The sequence below is a fragment of the Apis dorsata genome, unplaced genomic scaffold (assembly GCF_000469605.1).
Source record: "Apis dorsata unplaced genomic scaffold, Apis dorsata 1.3 scaffold_222, whole genome shotgun sequence".
Lineage (NCBI taxonomy): Eukaryota > Metazoa > Arthropoda > Insecta > Hymenoptera > Apidae > Apis > Apis dorsata.
Window position 1 is genome coordinate 465,767 of NW_006263504.1, and position 18,950 is coordinate 484,716.

Sequence of the window (18,950 nt, forward strand, 5' to 3'; positions counted from 1 at the left end):
AAAGCGAGATCCCGCGCAACAAATTGTAACGGTTGGAAACGGTTCGATCCGGCCGGTCGCCAACAACCACGACCGTAGATCTCTCTCCTTTAAAAGAATCCACCGCGCGTGGGCAGCGATGAATTATGGCAGGCGAAAAATCCAAGTTCCCTCTCCTCCCTCTCGAATGCGCGAAACAAACGTTCCATTATAACAAAAGCCATTGTACGCAAGGGGCACGGTGCTATAGTAATCGTTTTACGATAGAGAGCCGCGGCCAGTGTAGCGGGGCTTGCTTGTCCAACCGCGAAACTGGCAATATATTCTCGTTCCAATAAGCGACCGCGTTGGGAAACGAGGAAGAGAGAAAGAGAGAGAGAAAGGGGGAAGAAAAACCGCGTTTAGGGTCACGACGACGATGATTCTGAGAGGGATGTGTCGATCTTGGATCTTGAACGTTGGGATGTTCCTTTCGGAGGTAACGAGGATTGGTGGATTGATTTGTTGTTGGTTGTATATCACAAACAAAAATGTGGGAACACGTGGTTTAAGGGAAGATTGTTGGTTTGAAGTTGAACGAAATTATCTTTTATAATTAGAGTAATAAATGGTTGGTAAATGAAGTTTAGGAAATGTGCATAGGATGTTGTGTATGGAAGGTATATTTGGAGATTGTAGAGATGGAAAATATTTATTTCTAAGAAGAAAAGAAAAAGGATTGAGATTAAAGAAATTTCTTTTAATGTTTACATGTTTTCTTGAGAGAAAAGGGACGATGAAGAATACAAAGATTAAATTACAATTAAAATTTGAACGATTTTATTAGAAATCCTTTAGAGAGAAACATTATAGTTCAGAGTTATTAATTTCTTACAGGGACGGTGTGTACAGGGTTTAAGAAAAATATGAGATAAATAACTTAAGCATGGTGGAGGGATTAATATGCGATGATAGAGTGATTTAGTGGAATGGCGAAGTTACTCTTTAATATTCTTGAAAATTTAATGCCTCCAAGCAAGCTGCTACTTTATAGCCCCCAAAGAAAATTACATTAAATATATTGAGGAGATAAAGAAGGCGGAAGAGGCTAAAACCCGTCGTGATACGCCGCTTACAGTATAGTATAGAACGAAATGTTAATAATGCAGTCTCGTTCCTCGTATAGGAAACTAATTTCAACCCCCCATACAACTTCACTTCCAATCAAAAATGTTCGAAGTACAAGGAAGATTGCGAGATAACGATTTTCCAATTATTTTCCAATTACAAGTAACGAACGACACCTTCTATTTAACGAGACAAGCAATCTACGCTCCTACTGAATAATCCTTGGACAAACCCTCCACGCGATTAAATATATCCCATAATATATAAGATTATCGAAGAAAAACGGACACACATTTTACCGAGTCTCGTAAACTTGATATCTAGCGATGGGATTAAGTATCTCGCAAGAAAGATATCCCTTTCGAACAAGAGATCGAATTCGAATTCTTCATAACTATTTCGAAAAAAAAAGGATTCTACTTTCAAGTAGAAGAGTATTACTCGTAAGAAATTTCAATATAAAATTACCATCGATCTTCTAATCTTTCGCATGGAAGATGGAATTAATACTCAAATTGATACAAATTTCGATTTTATTTCAGTAAACGTCCAATCCGATCTCCAATTTTTCTACGAAAACGTATCTCTCTCGGTTTATAATCACGAACATCGAACTTGATTCCATCGCTAGCAACGTGCGAGAGACGCGTTAGCACGCAACGTGGAGCCAGACAGGAAATTGCAAATCAACCGTGCGGCTTTTAACGAGGCAACCAGCAGCGCCTTCTGGGACGATGGCCGCTTTGAACGCCGGTTGCATAATTTCGATCGGTATTTATGGAGCAAGGATTTATCGGGAACGGTACATGTGACGCGATTATCGGCTGGATTCGGTGCTGATCGCCTCTTTTGCGATCGAGAGCTATACGACATATTGCTCGCCCCGTCGAATCGCCGCCGACAGGGGCGTGTTTCGCACTTTTGCACGGGCACAGACCCGTGGGAATGGAACGGCGCGGCGCACCGTCATTCTGTCGCTCGACCGTCACTGATATTGCCGATCGATCAACGAAAGTGTGACTAAATCTGATCGCTATCCGTGATTTCTTTTTTTTTTTTTTCCAGATTGATTTGTTTTCTATTTACGTTCGCCCGCGATATCGCGTCGCACTCGTGACCCGGATAGAAGGAATCAAGTGTATCATCGGGTGTAAATAGTATTTAATTTAAGTTATTGAGATCGTAAGTGGATAAAATTTTTTACGGTTTTTTGGATAATATAATTTAATGTTGTATTGTGATGTGTACGATAGGATGGGTGATGTGTTCATCTTTGGATTGATTCTCTAAAAAGTATCGTTACGAATTGTAATTACAATTTAATTATAATTACATTAATATTATATCGATAAGATATTAGATTTCAAACAGAGAATGAAGAAGATATATAATTGTTACGTTGAATTTAACAACGTTCCGAATATCCAAGATTAATTTTAACAAATCGATCTCGTTCAATGGCTCTTCCAAATGGCATCCTCGATAACCTCATCAGTGCCACTGTCTTCTTGCCTCACTCGTCTAACTTAATTCCACTTAATGGTTTTCGTGGCACCAGAATGGTACCACTCGTGCAACTTGATTTTCCTTGATAATTTCCGAAACGTCATCTTCATTCGTTGATGCGACGTTGAATACGAAATGATTCGAGAATACACATACACTCGAGAAAAAGTCTTTTGTATGATCATAAAAAATTAATGCATTTGTTCAACTTTTCGAAGAATGTTTCCTCGTTACAAATTTCTTTGAGTGGAAAATATCAATTTCGTATCACCCTTGATTCCCAACATCTCAGACATAAAATGGAACACTCTTTCCGCATTCTTCGTCCGTCAATCAATCCGATTCCATAAAACAGATTCAATTTCGTCCAATAATTACACGTAACCTTGTCACTAAAACCCATTCTGGCAGCATCCCTCCCTTCGTAATTCAACCCCAATCCCAATGGCAAAGTCAAAGTCAGAGGATAGGTATCGTGAAAATAAAAGAAAAAAAAGAAAAAAGGAAAATAAAAAAAAAAGGAAAAAAAGAAGGCGAGAATCAAGCGGATAAATCGTGGGCTGTGTCGATGAAAGGGAGCGACGCGGTATTTGTCGAAATTGAATCAATATCCCTTGGCTGGTTTAACGATACGTATGCGGGTAACGAGCGGCATGGTTCCCGCGTGGATTTCGCGGTGAAAAATCAACGTATCCGTGCTTTAAGCGTGTGTAAACGGGTGTAAATCAATGAACGAAAAATCCGCGGGTTTTGAAAGCCCTTATTTGCATAAAAATTAATTTAGACTTGGTTGTCCGGTTGAATTTATATATATAAAAGAAAGGGGAAAAAAAATAAAATAGACGAAATTGAAGAGAGAAGGGGAGAGGAGGAGGGAGAGAAAAAAAGAGGAAAACAGAGAGGAAGGGAGATGTATGGAGAAGAGAGGGAAAACGCATCCCCTATATTGTGTTTCGGATTTCGTTACTCGAGTTTCGAGCGCCGCGATACCAGATCGATATTCACTTTCGTTTAACGATCGCGTATATATATATATATCTGTATATGCAAACGTGTCGCGTGAAAATCCGTAATATACGGGGCCAACGTACACCCGAGGAACGTTTTATCGCGGACATATCCTCGAGAGAAAAGGCAAACGCGAAATGCAGCCGGGCTGTTGAATTTTCCGGATGCGTTTGTTACGCGCCGATACTGCGTTTTATTTATTTTTTTTTTCTTTTTTTTTTTTCTACCATTGAAACGAATTTTTAGAGAGTTTAAATTCTGAGAGATCTTTTTGGAAGAGGAAAAGGGATTCACGGAAAGCGGCTTCGTTGAAATTGATTCGAAAGACGAGGAAATTTGTTAATAACGAAAATATTGTCGAATGATTTGTAATTTGTTTTCTGAGAAAAGAAAGAATATCGGGAAGTTGAAGAAATCGGAAATGCATTTCTTTTTTTAAACAAAGAACGTGACGAGTTTTAGTTTCGTTTGAGTAAGAGAAACGAGGGAGGGGAGGGAAAGAAAAGGAGAAATTAACAGAATCGTGGAATAACAGTGTATTAAATTATTTGAAAAGCTGGCACCATTACTCTTCCAACTCGCCGTCTCGAGTCTCGGACAACATTCTCCGCCGTTTCTGAAGCTCTTGGGGAACAAAATTTCCCTCAAGCTTGAAGATGACTAAACACATTCTTCTCCGGTATCGCGCCGACAGAACTCGTTCGTTTTCTTTTCCCCATCTCTCTTTCACCGTGCTTCACTCGGTATTCCTCTCGGTGGATTCCAGGGACATAGATCCCGTAATACCGTCCCAGACCAGCTTCGTCTAGACCAATTCTTTTTTTTTAAGAAAATTGACCTCGCATCACCCGTCTCTGTAACAGCTTGGAACATGGGATATTCTCTATTCAACGTTCAAAGAGAATACATTTACGTACAAACTCTCCATTACGACGATCAAAAATATAACAATTGAACAACTTTGCTCGAAAATTTCGAAAATCACGAATGATCGTTCAAAACAAACCCTTCGATCGTTGAGATATTTCGAAGAAAAGTGAACGAGCCAGTTTTCCATTAAAAAAAGCCCACCTATCTCGAAGATTACCCAACATAAGAAAGAACGAAACAGAGAGGAAGCATAGTTAGCATCGTTTAGAACCGTGATGGCGGTTCCATCCGTTCACCAACGGCGTACAGTCAGCTCCATTTGCGGAACAACGCGTATGGGAATAAGGGCGAAGAAGAATCGGTCGTAGCCAACAGCTGTCCAGTCTCAGAGACTCGATTCCCTCCAAAATATATATTCGTGGCACAAAGGAAGATACACGAGCGACGCGTAAACTTGTTTCCCTTGGTTGGAATAAAGGAGGGGAACGGGATGGAAATTCGTGAGAAACGAGGGAAAGAAGAAGGGGGAAGGGAGAGGAAAGTTCAATGGAAATGCAAAGAGGGAGTTAGATTGTCAAAGAGCGTTGTTTTCGGACCGAATAAAAACCGGGAAAATCGTAAGTTATCGAGCTCCAGGGGCCGGCAGACGTTTTCTCTCGGGACCTCTTTCTCGTTCCCCTTTTCCTTCCAATCCAATGCACGCGCGGCTCGAAGGATCATCGATATTCGATCTTGGCTCTAAATGTTATGAAACGAGCCACGTCGCATCCGCGTCCAATGTTTCACGATTGACGAAGGTCGCGCTTTTTTCGATGATGGTAAAGGTAGCCGCCAAGGGAGAAGGCGTAAAAGGGATGGCGTTGAGAAAATGGCCCTTCACCTTTCGAAACTTTCTTTCTCTCCCGTGTCGCGTTAAAAGTTGAGAGTTTGATGCATGCGATGCCAACGATACCTTTCGAGGGTGAAGCCGTCTGCTTCCTCGAGCGAAGGGTGGGTGTATAAATGTGTTGCCCTGTGTTATCGGTCGACCTAACGAGATCCATTTCCGGTCTCGTTAAGGGAGAAATTTTCTACGCCCGACCATTGAGAGGCTGTTCGTCCTACACTCGTCCATTGATTTATCTTCGTCATTTTCGTGGCTACTTTCGAGCAAATTCCCTCGAAATGTTAGTCTTAGTATCGATGTTTGTTTCAATCCTTTTAAACGCTCTATGGTCTCCGAAGAATCATTCGCGAAGAATCATTTTCCAAAGCCATTGATTATTGGTTTAAATCGTCTTTTTCAATGGCTCTATCGAAGACCACAGAACAGTTAATTATCAAAGGTCCATTCGCAAAACACAATTAGTACAGAGAAACACAACATCCTATCAACGTTGGATTCAATTTAAATCGAAGATGAATACTACGCGATTTCTCGATTTTCCAAAGGAAAACTCGTTTCTGCCTCGAAACTTGATACCGATCATCCCATTTCCCTCGATCACTCATCACGGACAATTTTATTTTCCCTACGTCGATCGATTCGTAGGCGAAGAAGAAGAAGAAGAAAAGTGGAACGACGGCAACGTTTCGATCCATTCATTTTAACACCTGCACCCCTCGTTCGTCGAGTAGGAGAAGAACCTCGGCCTCCGGCATAACCGTCGACGTGTCTCCTCTGTCCATTAGCCATCACGCGCTCGCCTCGCTTCTCGCTCGAATGGATCTCGGCCCTGGAACGTGACGTAATGAGGTAATACTTAAATTACGTCCACGTGGTATGGAAGTATCGACAGATACAGAGAGAGAGAGAGAGAGAGAGGAAGAGGGAGAGCGGGGTCTTTGGCGTGGAAAGCCGTTGGCGGATGGGCAGAACTAGGCCGCAAACAATGGCCCCTGCCTCTCGTTAACGACGCCACACAACCGTCTGTTCCACAGCATCGTCTAGCACAGTCCCCGCTCTGCACTGCGGCGAGTCTCCACCGTGTTGCGTGCCGCGATTATCGAGTTTGGCGCGAGTTTCGTTTTTTTTCTCTCTCTGATAAACGGATGAAATGGAAACAATGGAATTTGTGCTGTGAAAAATGAACGATTTTCGACGAATTTTTTTTTTTTTTTTTTCGGATTCGAGGAGGATAGTTTTGTTACTCGAATCATGTTCGACGGTAATCGGGTCGTTAGAAATTTTCCCGTAGTTTGGGTAAGTGGCGAATGATCGATCAATCGAAGTCCTCCGTTATTCCCTCGTGGATCTCGATCGTTAACAATGTTTTTTATTTTCTTTTATTACGCTTAAAGATCCCATTATAATAGGTATATTTGACGAGAGGGACGATCGGTGTTGGAATTATTGGAATAGTATTGTGATCGTTGATCGAGTTCGAAAGATCCAATAACGACAAAATTATCAGTTAAATCGATAGTTTTTTAGTAATTGTTTCGGCGAAGAAAGGGGCTTTAAATGGTGGCTTTAGAGGGTTGCTACTTCATATTCGAGTTGCTCGCCGCTTCTTCGGTTCCCTTCTTGCCAACCAGAAATGGGAATGTTATCCGATATTCAAGTAGTTTATACCGTAGAATAATCGCTTCTCGTTTTGCGGCGGTGTGTCACGCAAATATTCTACAGCGAAACTAATCCCCTCCCTCTAATATTAAATTCTCTCGTGATCTACTCTGCGATTCTGCTTCGTAAAACACGTTTCATATTCCAACCGAACTTCACGGATCGTGTTTCGCGAAGTGTTGATTACTTTCCTCTCTCTCTCTCTCTCTCTCTCGAAAGGAAAAAAAAAACAAAAAAAAAAAACGAAACGAAACGAAAGAAAAAAGAAAAATAGCAGGGGAAGGACGGAAAAAGGAAAAAGAGGAGGGTGGTGAAGGTGGAAAAAAAATTCCAGGTATTAAATATCGCGTGTGCACCTCGGTTAATCCTCGGGATTTGCCGAGATGAACTCGATGACAGCGTCGTGTCGTGTCGTGTCGCGTCCCAGCGCAGCAAGCGAAGCGTTTCGCGCCGGAATCTCCTCTCCCGCTCGTTGCTCCAGGTAACAGGGCTCCTCTCTACCGGCTTCTCCGTCATTTTCCTCCTGTTTAATATGCGATGACGCGCCTCCATCCAACCGCTAACTAGAAACGGGAAGTAGACGCGGCTCGTAACGCATTAGACCGAGCCACGCCGGGACGAATCGTTATTATTCCGCGCCATTCGTATCCCATCGACGCTGCTCGACACTCGAATTATTTCCTAGGAAACGAGGCTACGCGAGACAATCGCGGGGCAGGTGAACCGAGACGAGTGATTATACGATTCTTTTTTTTCCTTGCTTTGTTTCTCTTCTTCTTCTTCTTTTTCTTCATTCGATACCCGGAATTTTTACGTCGCGATCGAAACACAGTTTCGCAGTTTGGAATTTTTATTGAAATTTTTCTCGCCAATATTTTACGGGTTATTGGATCGCAAATGTGTGTACGGTTGATATTTTTTGTTTTTTTGAAAGTTTCGTCGTCGGGATGGAATTTTTTCATAAACCGATCGGTTGGATGGTTTAATAATTGATATACATAGTGCGCATAGTGAAACGTGGGATTTGTAGAGATTGTCGGAATTAGTTAAGAGCGTAGTTTATATAATAGGAATAGAAAGGAGCAAAGAGTTTGCTTGTACGATGGTTGCTTTGATTCCATTAGAGCATATTTTCGAGTTTGCAGCTGAAAACGGGCGAAGAAAAGACTCGTTAAGACGAGCGAATGAATTCGTGCGACGATTGTCTCGTCGTGAAATGCTTGTTTAAACGATTGTGCATGCCTTCTCTAATCCGAATCTTGTCGTTTTTTCTCGCTAGAAATAGTTCTTTCCATGCTCGATTTCCAATCGTTCCTCTCCCTTTCGAATCGAATTTTTCTCCAAAAGAACTTCATTCTATCACAAACCGAACGAAAGGAACTCGTTTTACCCTCGTTGCATATTTATAACGTTCGAATCTCAGTTTTTCACATTCAGATATACATCCCTTGCACAAGAGATCTCCGTTTGCCTTTCCTTCGTCAAATCTTTTGGCGTTGATCTTTTGCAATAAATAAACTTCAAACTCGAAACTTCGAGCTCGGAAACACAATAAGAAGAACGTGAAAAATTTGCACTTCCATTGACTTCCATTGATGTTCTAGCAAGCCGCACAATAGAGAGAGACTAACAAGTGACACATCTTGGCAAGAGGATCGTTCGTGTACAATGCGGCGGACCATTAAAGCATTCCACTCCAGTCCACTAAACTAACGCGTTGTTTTAATTAATGGCGTTGCCCCGATACACGGCCACGTATAATTTCAACCCTCCCCTCCTCCTCCGTTTTAGAAGACAGTGCGTGTCGAATTACAGGCGACATCGATAGTCGATTAAGTTCAGTGGTAAGTTCGGCCTGCTGCGACCCTTAACAATCTATGCGCTTACACCCCGTGTAATTACGATTGCACTTACCAGGCGACGCGTTCAACGGCGCGGAGGGAGAGAACAATCGAACAATCCGCGATAAGAAAGGGGAGAGGGGCAGCGGCTCCAGGTCCAGCCTGCTCGACTAATTAGCGAGAATAATTAGAGATCCGGTGGAAATTTTCCCTTGTAATCGTTTCCAGATCGACGTGCGATATCTCGATTAATTTATCGTCGGATACAGGGGAGAGCTATCTAATCGGTTATCTTACCTTTCTTTTCTTTTCCCTTTTATCCTTTTTATCTCTTTTATTTTTATTTTCCATTCTTTAGAAATCTGCCACCTATCTTCTTCTACGCTTGGCGGAATCGATAGAAGCAATCGGGAATATCCGGCGCTTCATCAAAATTCCATATTCGCCGGGAATCAGCCGGGGGCGACCGCGGCTCGAACCCATCTCTTACACGTTACCTGGTTACTACGTGTATACAGTCGTGTATCGGGTGAACAGGGAACGGCACTCACCCAGGCCACATAGGGTTTATTTATATATACGCGATATATACGCGGGATGCTATGCTTCTTTCTTATTTCCTCGAGGATTTCGGGATAAGAGGACGACACGCGTCGTGAAAAGAATCGGGGAATTAGACGGCGAATAAAAATTAGCGAATTTGACGACGAACGCGCCTCTCTTTCTCGATTTTCTTCATCTTCGTTAGGGTAAATAACTGGAATTCCATAGAAGGGGAACGGAACTTGTATCGAATTTCTTTGAGTAGGTAAGATTAGAATGGAATTCATCTAATCTAGTGGGGATTGAAATTCCATTTAGTCATCACGGAGAGTTGAGTATTGTTGTATTTCTGTAATTAAGGGGATGTTTGTGGCATTTGTGCCATGGAGGAAACGGATTTTAATATTGTAAATATCCGATTTTCCATCGATAATGATACGATGAGTGTACGATTTTATCAACTTTTCCTGAAATATTTCCCTAAAATGTCGATAAATTTAAGACGAAATCGTGTTCGCTAATTACTCGATTTCCCTGAGGATTCTATCGATTCTGAAATAAGACCACTGTGATGGTTTTACCTTGCTTCAAAAATTAGGAGAATTTTACCGTAATAAAAATACAATTGGGCCGAGTTTTCGAACATTTCATCGAAATTCCTACTTTCACCTTATATCAAAAATTTAAGAAAACGCGTTTAAAAAAGAACTTTTTCGATAAAAACTTCACGTCCTGTTATTTCTCCCCATACGATATTCTCCCAACAATATCCAAGCGGTGTATTCAGGGGAAGGGGAGAGTTGAAAATATTTTTACCCGCGTTTTACCTAGAATTTTAATATCAACATCGTAAACCGACAAAAGTGGCGATCCCCGTCCGATCGATCCATAACGGGGACGTAACATCGGCGAGGAGGGCCCCCCTCGAAACCCCCGTTTCCCGGAAGTGGATGGCGCGGACCCGCGCTCGCGGCCAGAATATCAAATAGACGGAGATAGCGGGGGACAGCCGAGCATGTAAGATAAACGAGCCAATATGGGCCGTGACACCCGCTAACTGGTGGATTTAGTGAGTTCGATAACCTCGATAACTTTCTTATTAAGTCTTCTCCGTTGTGCGGTGAGTTATCGGCTCAGTTTCAGGAGGAAAGGACTCGTTGCTCTTTCATTGGATTTATACACGTGTTACGCGCGTGAATTGAAGAAGGGAGCGAAGCAGGTGGATCCCTTCTTTGGGATCGTGAAATGGAGAAATTATCATCGGCTCGAGGAAGAAATTAATTTGCGCGACCGTTGGGAAAAGTTCTTTTCTCCGGATAAACTTGGTGGACTCTTGGTGAGAGAGCCATGGTTGAATTAAAATCGAATTTTAATTCGTTTGAAACGAAGTGTCGACTCGTCGATGATGAATTCTTCTTCCCCAAGGAAAATAGAGATTGTTGGAATTTTGCAAGTAAAATATTCTTGTCCAATTATTTATTTGAGAATGATCAATGATCTTGCGTTCGAATCGCAGTGAACATAAACAGAAAATAAAAACGTTAATTTTTTGAATTGCATTCTTATAAGAGGAAAAATTTTTTCTCCTTCTTAAATTGATCATCATTTTGCACATTTTATAAATAATCGTCTCTCAACGAATCTAATTTCTAGGAATTAAACGCAAAGTGAATCTGAAAACAAATGTGAAAGGAAAATTCGGTCTTGTCGAACTACAAACTACCCGTTCTCGTACCAGCCCCATACCATAATCCCAGATCCAACACGATAACTGGGTGTAATAGCAGAATCTTTAACCGCTATAATACAGTAACACGAAGTTCCCGTAACCGAAACGATCCGGGTATATTCACCGACAATACGAGTTGGCTAAGAACGATAAGTTCTTCGGTAGCAAGTCAAGAGAGAAGAGTACTTACCACTCGTTAATTAGAGGGAAGCTAGCAAGAGTTTCGAGCTGGATCGATTTCTCCTTGTAAATCGTCTCGTCTTCTTAATTCGAATTAAAACTCCTTCGCGGTTGGGAGAGAAAAAAATTAGAAACCTTTTGAAATCTCGTTCGATGTTGTTTCGTACGCATAGAATTTTATTTCGCCTAATATATCACGTTGTCATCGCAGAAAAGAAAAGATAATTGGAAAATGTAATATTTCAAGCTTGATGAATTCGATCTTTATTTCTCTTTATTTCTTGTATCACTGTCGATCGTAATTTTTTTTAACGAAGATTCGTTCCTTTAATGTTAAAGTATATAGTATCGTTTCACACGAGGTTCCTCTTCGTAATTAATAACATTCAAATTATCCAAATTATCCTCGAATTGAAACAAAATATTATTCATCTTTCAAACAGTTTTACGAATTCATAAAATTGTCCTTTTTCACGTGCAGCGATCTAATAAATAATCTCGATCATCCCTCTCTTATGAAAATAATTTCTTTAATATCCCGTTGAATATTCGAAGAATTGTTTTCGTCTGCGAGGAAACTCGGTTTGCGGTAAACACCGTCTTCATAACTTTGCGCTCGAGTGGATCGAAAATAAGTTTCGCGCTTCGAGGGTGGGGGTGGGAGGACGGACGGACGGACGGACCTCGCCGATGTTTCACGACCAACTTTCTTTCTCGACCGGTATTTAGTCACGGCCCTCCAACTTTGCGCCCGAGGAAGGAAGTTATTAATCCGCAAGAAGTCAATCCGCGGCCTGTTCGCCCCTCTCGCGGCCTGGCCCCATTGTACCCGTTGCAATTACCCGCCCCCTCCTCCTCCTGGACTTCGACTCCGCGACTTTTCGTCCTCTTCAGACGCCAGAAATGGAAGTGGACGGCCACTTGATCGCGTAATTTGACCCTCCTCGTTGCTTTCCTCTCCCCTTCGACCGTGAAAAAAATCTTGGATCATTGTGAATAGATTTTACATGGATGGATGGAAAAGTTACATTCGAATTATATAATAACTGCAAATATATTGTGTACAGTTGGTTATTGATTATTCTTCGGTAAATCTTGAACTTTTAAAAATTATTGAGGAAAGTAACTGTCTACTATTTTATAAAATGGGTTGGAGAAAATTGCAAATTTATATTTTTACGAGATAAACAATCTTTCTACGGGTTTATAAACGTGTATTCTTAGAGGGACGACTACGTTGAAACACAAGATCGCACAACACAAGATATAATTCTTAAGCGAGTTTTTTTCAAACCCTCCTTTTTCATACTTTCGAGCTCGCCTAAGATCTTTGGAATAATTTCTACTCGCGAAGGGAAACGCGAAGAAAAGAACACAACGATCGATAACGTAAAGAAACGAACTGTTGAACGTATCCTGTTATAGTGTTCTTGTACAGTGATTGGCATTTTCGGAGCAAATAGGATACGGCCTGTTACAAGCTCGATGCTTGTGGATATCGGGGAGCCCCTTGCCCCATTTTCCCCGCGTTTATCCCCGCGGCAGGCGTTTGTTTCGATGAAGAGGAGTGGGTGAAGTCCTCGTAGGAATCGCGGCGAACGAAAACCGATAGTTACTGGTTCGCCGATTAAGCTTATCGGCGGCGTGTTAGCCGCGCCGTTTGTTCATTGTTCGTTGTTTTCTACCTCGTTCGAGGTGTGTTTTGTGAAACGTTAAAACGTGGGCGGGTTCTTTTGGCTTTTACTTTTTCGTTTCGAAAGAAAGTATCGATTGTGTATTTTCTGTAATAGCAAATAGAAATTATTGTATCATCGCTGGAAGGAGGGGATGGACCATGTGGATGGGAAAATTATTGATTCGTAGAACGAGAGGAAACAAAAACAAAAAAACATTCAAAGCAGTGTTAAGGTTTAAGGTTTATCATTAAGATGTGTTGGAAGAATTGTTACAGTTTTGCTAGAGAATTGATTGACGAGATAAAGGTTCGAGTGCAAGTATGACGAATATGAAAGAGGTTTTTTATTTTTGAAGTTAACGATCTGCTTAACAATTGCCTGTAAATTGTTTGTTAATCGGCAAAGAGGAACGGTAAAATGATTAGCCTAGATTGGAATTGAATTTCGTTGCGAAAATCGATAGATCTTGGACGATAATTTGGAGCAGATGATATCTCAAGATGATATTAATACTTGGAACGTGCGACAAATTTTCTTCCTTTCATTTAAATTAATCACTTGGAACAAAAGAAAAAGAGAAAGAGGAAAGAAGTTTCTCATCTGCAAAGAGTTTCATCAACTTCTAATCCCGTTTGTTTGACCAAGCCATGGCCGCTGACACGTCCGGAAGCTCGTGAGATGAAGTTTCGATGTCGTTCCCCTCGAAAGAAGAGAAAACTTCCTTGAATTCCACGGACGGACCTGCTTTTGACATCTCCAACGTTATCGGTTTTCGGCATTTTTGGTCAGACGAGAAAGCCAACATCAACTGCAGGATCTTTTCGGTTATAAAAGAACCGATTGGATAAAGACTCTCTCGCCATTATATCGTCCAATATCGATCCACCTGCGAAGAACTTTTATCGAAAGAGGAAGAAAGAGAGAGAGAGAGGGAGAAACAAATATATTTTACTGGTATGAACGTTGAAACAACGACTCAAAATAACCGGATAATCCGATAAGCAAGGAAGCGTGGCAGCAACTTTCACTAAATCGATTTATTGTCTCCGCTTAACCTGGATACAGTTTCAAAACCGGCCGCTGGGGATAATTAAATGAGAATTTCTGTTTAAATTATACCGAAAGTTGGAAAGTTTTACCTCCGGTTAACCGGCTAGTCGATTATGAAAAATTCAAAAAGGAGGCCAGATCGTTGATATAAATCCGGATACACGGGTGGTGGAAATTGATAATCGTGGTGTCGTCACGATTGCTTTCTTTCCTCGATTAAAAAAAAGCATGTCGAGGAATTAAAAGGAGGATCCAATCAGAAGGAAAGTGACACAATTTTCCCTCTAAGTAATATATTTTCTTCCATTGCGGGGAGAAGATATCACTCAAGATCGACTCTTCGAATTTCCGCAAATATCGGTTCAAGTACCAAGATTTGTTCGAAAAATTTTTTCGAATTGATTCCGAGAATAATTCTTCAATATATAATAAATTTTCTTTTTTTTTTTTTTTTTTTTTTTTGAACGAGGAATCAGAATAAATTTGAGCAGTTCTCGAGCGAGGAGGAGGACACTTATTGCTAGACGCGTATCAAGACTCTCGTAGCTACGATCCACCATCCCTTAAGTGTCATCATCCTCGCGCGTAATGTTCTACAACGACGGACTTATACCAATTACCAGTCTCGAACGAGGTTCCGTTAGTACTTCGAGCCTCCATTAACCGGCCGCTAAGCAGCTCTTGGCTAAAATAAATATACGGTTAATATCTGTACTCGTGGGACGCGATAAGTCCGTGTGTCGAGAAACGGTGATTTGTTCGACATCGTCTTGGATAAGAAGAACAAATTAAAAGTGTATAGATAATATAGTGACAATACATTCGTTGTGGAGATTTAAAAGGTTTGGAAAATAAAAAAAGAAGAGGAGGAGGAAGAGATTCAAAGAAGGAGTAAAAGAGACTGTCGCTTGCATAAAGGATCGTCTTTAATACGTGTGTTAAAAAAACGTAGAATTTTGATGTGCGTTAGGAGAAATGTACTCGTATCACGGAAACAGGAATTTAATCTTGTTTGCCATCTTTGAGAAACATTCTTTCCCCTATCTTGATAATGTAAAGAACCGCGCATTCTGAGGTAAACTTTGCATTTATTCTTTACAACCTCGTGCAGAGATACCTCGAGAATAACCGTGTCGTTCTCAAACGTCGTAATATCATTCCGATTGTTCGTAGAATTCCTATTTCCGAGAAGTATCCAATTTTCTTCAACGTTCCGTAACTTTATCGAAAGTCATCAAACCGATTCTGTCACGATTCGTTCCTCCAATTTTCGCGGCTTCTCTTATTACAAATATTATTTCATATTTAATATTTTAAAATACTTAAAAAGGTTTGTTGATTTTTTATTAAATATCCTCGAATTCGATCGGAAAGAGAAACTCGGGATTTTCAAATTATCCGATATTTTTCTCGACGAAGAGCTCTCTCAAATTATTATTCAAATTTGATGAAATGAAATTCGTATCATTCGTAAGTTCCAAAAAAGACGACATTATATCCATATATCTCGTTCAGAGACACGAAAGATTTAAATAAAGGAGCCACGGATTGAATCAATCGGAGAATTATCAACAAAATGAAAAATCTTTCAATGCTTCAACGCTACACGAAATTTTTTATTTAGAAGGAAGTGATGCGATTTTTCAAATAACTAAAGGCAGAAAAACGAAGTTTTTTTATCGCAGTTTTATCCAAGATTTCAGAGAATTGTCAATGACCCGTGTTTCCCGCTTTCGTTCTACCCTTCCGCATCAAGAGAGAAGTCGATCGATCTTCCAGAATCGCTTCTTTCCCGGCTCGAACCGGTCTACTTCCTCGTCCTCGTGTTCGTCTATGGAAACCGGTACAAAGATATCCCGGTTTCTTTTCTTTTCTAGACGACTAAGCGATACCCCGACCGGGGAAAATATTAAATAATATTTTTCTCTGAGGAGCTGAATCGACGATAAATATTTGCTCGGTGGTGACGATCGATACGAAGAGAGTCGATCGAGAACACCTTCTTATCTTTGTCTTGTAAAAATTCCATCCGTCCGAATAAATCTTTCGACTCAAATGTTCAATTTCGAGAGATTGCAGCTAAATCTCCTCGTTTATACAATAATATTGTATGTTCAAAAAGTTAGTAGAAAATTATATTGGTAAAATTCCATATCCTGTTCAATGTTTTGCACTTATACCGGTTTCCATTATTGAAAAAAATCCTTAAACTCTGTTCAAGACTCCCGTTTCGTTTCGTTTTCAATATCGTCGCCAGATATTCTTTTCATTATACTCGTTTTTCTCACCATATCAACTTCCTTTTGAGAGAAATTTGACGCGTTCTCGAAAAATGCACACATAAACGTATTGCTGCCTAAATCATTCTACGAAGGAAAAAAGCAAAAAGAGAAAAAGAGAGGGGAGAATAAAAATAGGGAAGAAAATAGAATTGCGCCGGTATCGGTTCGGCACAGTAGAATCTTTCGAAAGACGGGCGATTCCAGTTGCACGAGCAACCACAATGAAACACGATTCCAAGCCGAATCGGTCGAACAATTTAATCCCGGCCGCGTTCGCGAATGAAGAGAATGGCGCGAGGAGCGTATGGAAACGCGTTAAACACGAGAGAGAGAGAGAGAGAGAGGGAGGGAGAGCACACGCACGATCGAATCGGATGATAGAAAGCAGAAACGAGAGCCACAGATTGGAAAGTGGCAATTGTGTACTTGTGCTTTTGTCGCCAAGAGGGGGAGGGTCGCGAAAAAATGTTTCAAGGGGTGGCGGGCAGGGAGGGTGGACGGACTCCTCCTTGTTGCGGGCCGCCGTTGAAAGGAAATTGAACCGGTTGTTTAGTCATGCAAACGCGATGCTACCAGGCCGATTTCGTTTGCGTTACCGTACGAAATGAAAGTTCAGTGACCGGCAATCCGTTTCCTGGAATCCAGCCGATCGGTTCCTCCTCCCCTCCCCCCGTTCCGATGCTTTACGATCTCCCTGGCCGGGGTACACACGTGAAAACGTGTTCACAGGCCGCCCGTTTCGATTTAAATGGACGAGAGATGGACAGGGAGAGAGAGAGAGGGAGAAAGAGTTGGCGAAATTGCGAGGCGAATTTGATTGGCTTCGATTCGGAAAGGAGAGGGGAGGGTTTCGTTTCTTTTGTCCCCTTTCCTCGATTAGATTCCTCGAGCTAATATTGTTGGTAGAATCGCACTGGTTGGTGATGACAGATTAAAACGTAACAAGTTTGATTATAGAACGAATGGATATTTTGCCTGATTGCGAGTATGATTATGCATTAATCGTAAAATTGAGGAAATTTGTTTAGTGGAGGTGTGATTATAAGGTATAATTATGGCATTAGATTCGTATTAGCTCGAGAGATTGAGGTTTTTCTCAAAAATTGATGTTTTGGAGTATTTTGTTCGGAAAACGATCGATTTGAGACTCGGATGTTTGTTGTAAACAAAATTATTTGTTTAGCAGAATTATTAACTTGTAATTATTGTTATTAAATGGTAATTATTCCGCGAGAGGACGATTGATCGAGATTTTTTGTTAGGGGGATTTTACGATTAATATTTTAAATGGTATTTTATTAAAAAAGAATTTGGTTTTTGAATTTTTTTGTTTTTTCCTTTTTTTTTTTACTTTCTCGAGAGACGAGCCACGATATTAATTTTATATTATAATTGTGATCGATATTCGTTAACGATCAAAATATATAATAGGCGAATAATACGGCAGCCGAACAAAATTGCAAAGCAAACTCAAGCCAAGACCCAATCGATGAGTGGAAAATGTTTTCACGATATTACCTCATTTTGCTCGATAAATTGAATTTTAAAAATTTGTTAAATATAAGTTCTAATTAAGCGGGACCTTTGATCCCGATTTTCTTTTTTTTTTTTCTTTTTTGCACCAATGAAAACTGTAACGCGAGCATAATTCGGGGAGTTCGATAAACTTTTAAAAATCGGTTTCTGAAATATTGGCAAATCGTCCGTTAAATTTTCTAAAGTAATTAATTACGAATTGATTTACGAATGAAAATTAAATAAAATCTACGAATAATTGAACAGATGTTAGCAATTTATATTATTTTTTCTATCTTAATATTTCGCTAACATTTATTATCATGATGATAAATTCTGTTCATGTTTTTAACTCTTCGAAAATTGCGGTTCATCGTTGATGATACATTTCACAGTGACATGAATTTTTCATCGTTATTCTTATATAAACATTATATCTCGACGTTATATCGTATCTTTCATCTTTATTGTATTATATTATCTATTTAATTAATTCTCGTTACATACTATGTTACATTGTACATTATTTTTGACATATATATGCATCGAGCAAAATGATCCTCTTCGTAATTTTATAATAGCTTAATAAATCTTCGTTTCACAAATTTTGACAAATTTTCAATATTTGATAATTTAGACGGTTCGTGAAAAAATGTTTCCACTGACAAAGTGAGTTATGCCCTTTACGATCATCAATGCTCTTAAAACAAAAATTATTATTATCCTTTAATTAAAGGTAAAATTATACTAATAAATTCAAAAAAATTCTCATAAACGTTTTATCATAAGCATTCACGCTTCGCGCTCAGTATTAAACAAATTCAAAAATTTATTATCAAATTCGTTATCAGTTGACGAGACAAAATAGGAAAATAAGAAGACACAGTGAAAACCGATCATCGTTCGACCAACAATACCAGAAAGACACCAGCATTCGCGAATCATCGCTTCAATGTGTTTCGAATTTGTTTCGACATCCTCGAAAGTGGCAGAGCAAACAAATTTGCAAGTCGTGACGACACGCGTGAAAACGTGCGAGATATTTGCCATACTGTTTCCCGCTTATGCTTGTTTTGCGTGCATATATTTGCTGAAAAAAAAAAAAAAAAAAGGGAAAAA

At 40.2% G+C, this 18,950-nt stretch overlaps 1 protein-coding gene and 1 long non-coding RNA gene across 11 annotated transcripts in view; both read left to right on the forward strand.

Moving 5' to 3' along the window:
• LOC102681371 (dystrophin, isoforms A/C/F/G/H-like) overlaps nt 1-18,950 on the forward strand; it is a 428,634-nt gene that overhangs the window by 270,257 nt on the left and 139,427 nt on the right. The gene's annotated exons all lie outside the window — the stretch shown is intronic.
• Nucleotides 6,077-18,950, forward strand: part of LOC116185607 — a 44,110-nt gene continuing 31,236 nt past the window's right edge. Inside the window, exon 1 of the long non-coding RNA XR_004150471.1 lies at nt 6,077-6,652. This is a non-coding gene — a long non-coding RNA (uncharacterized LOC116185607). The remainder of the gene's footprint in view (nt 6,653-18,950) is intronic.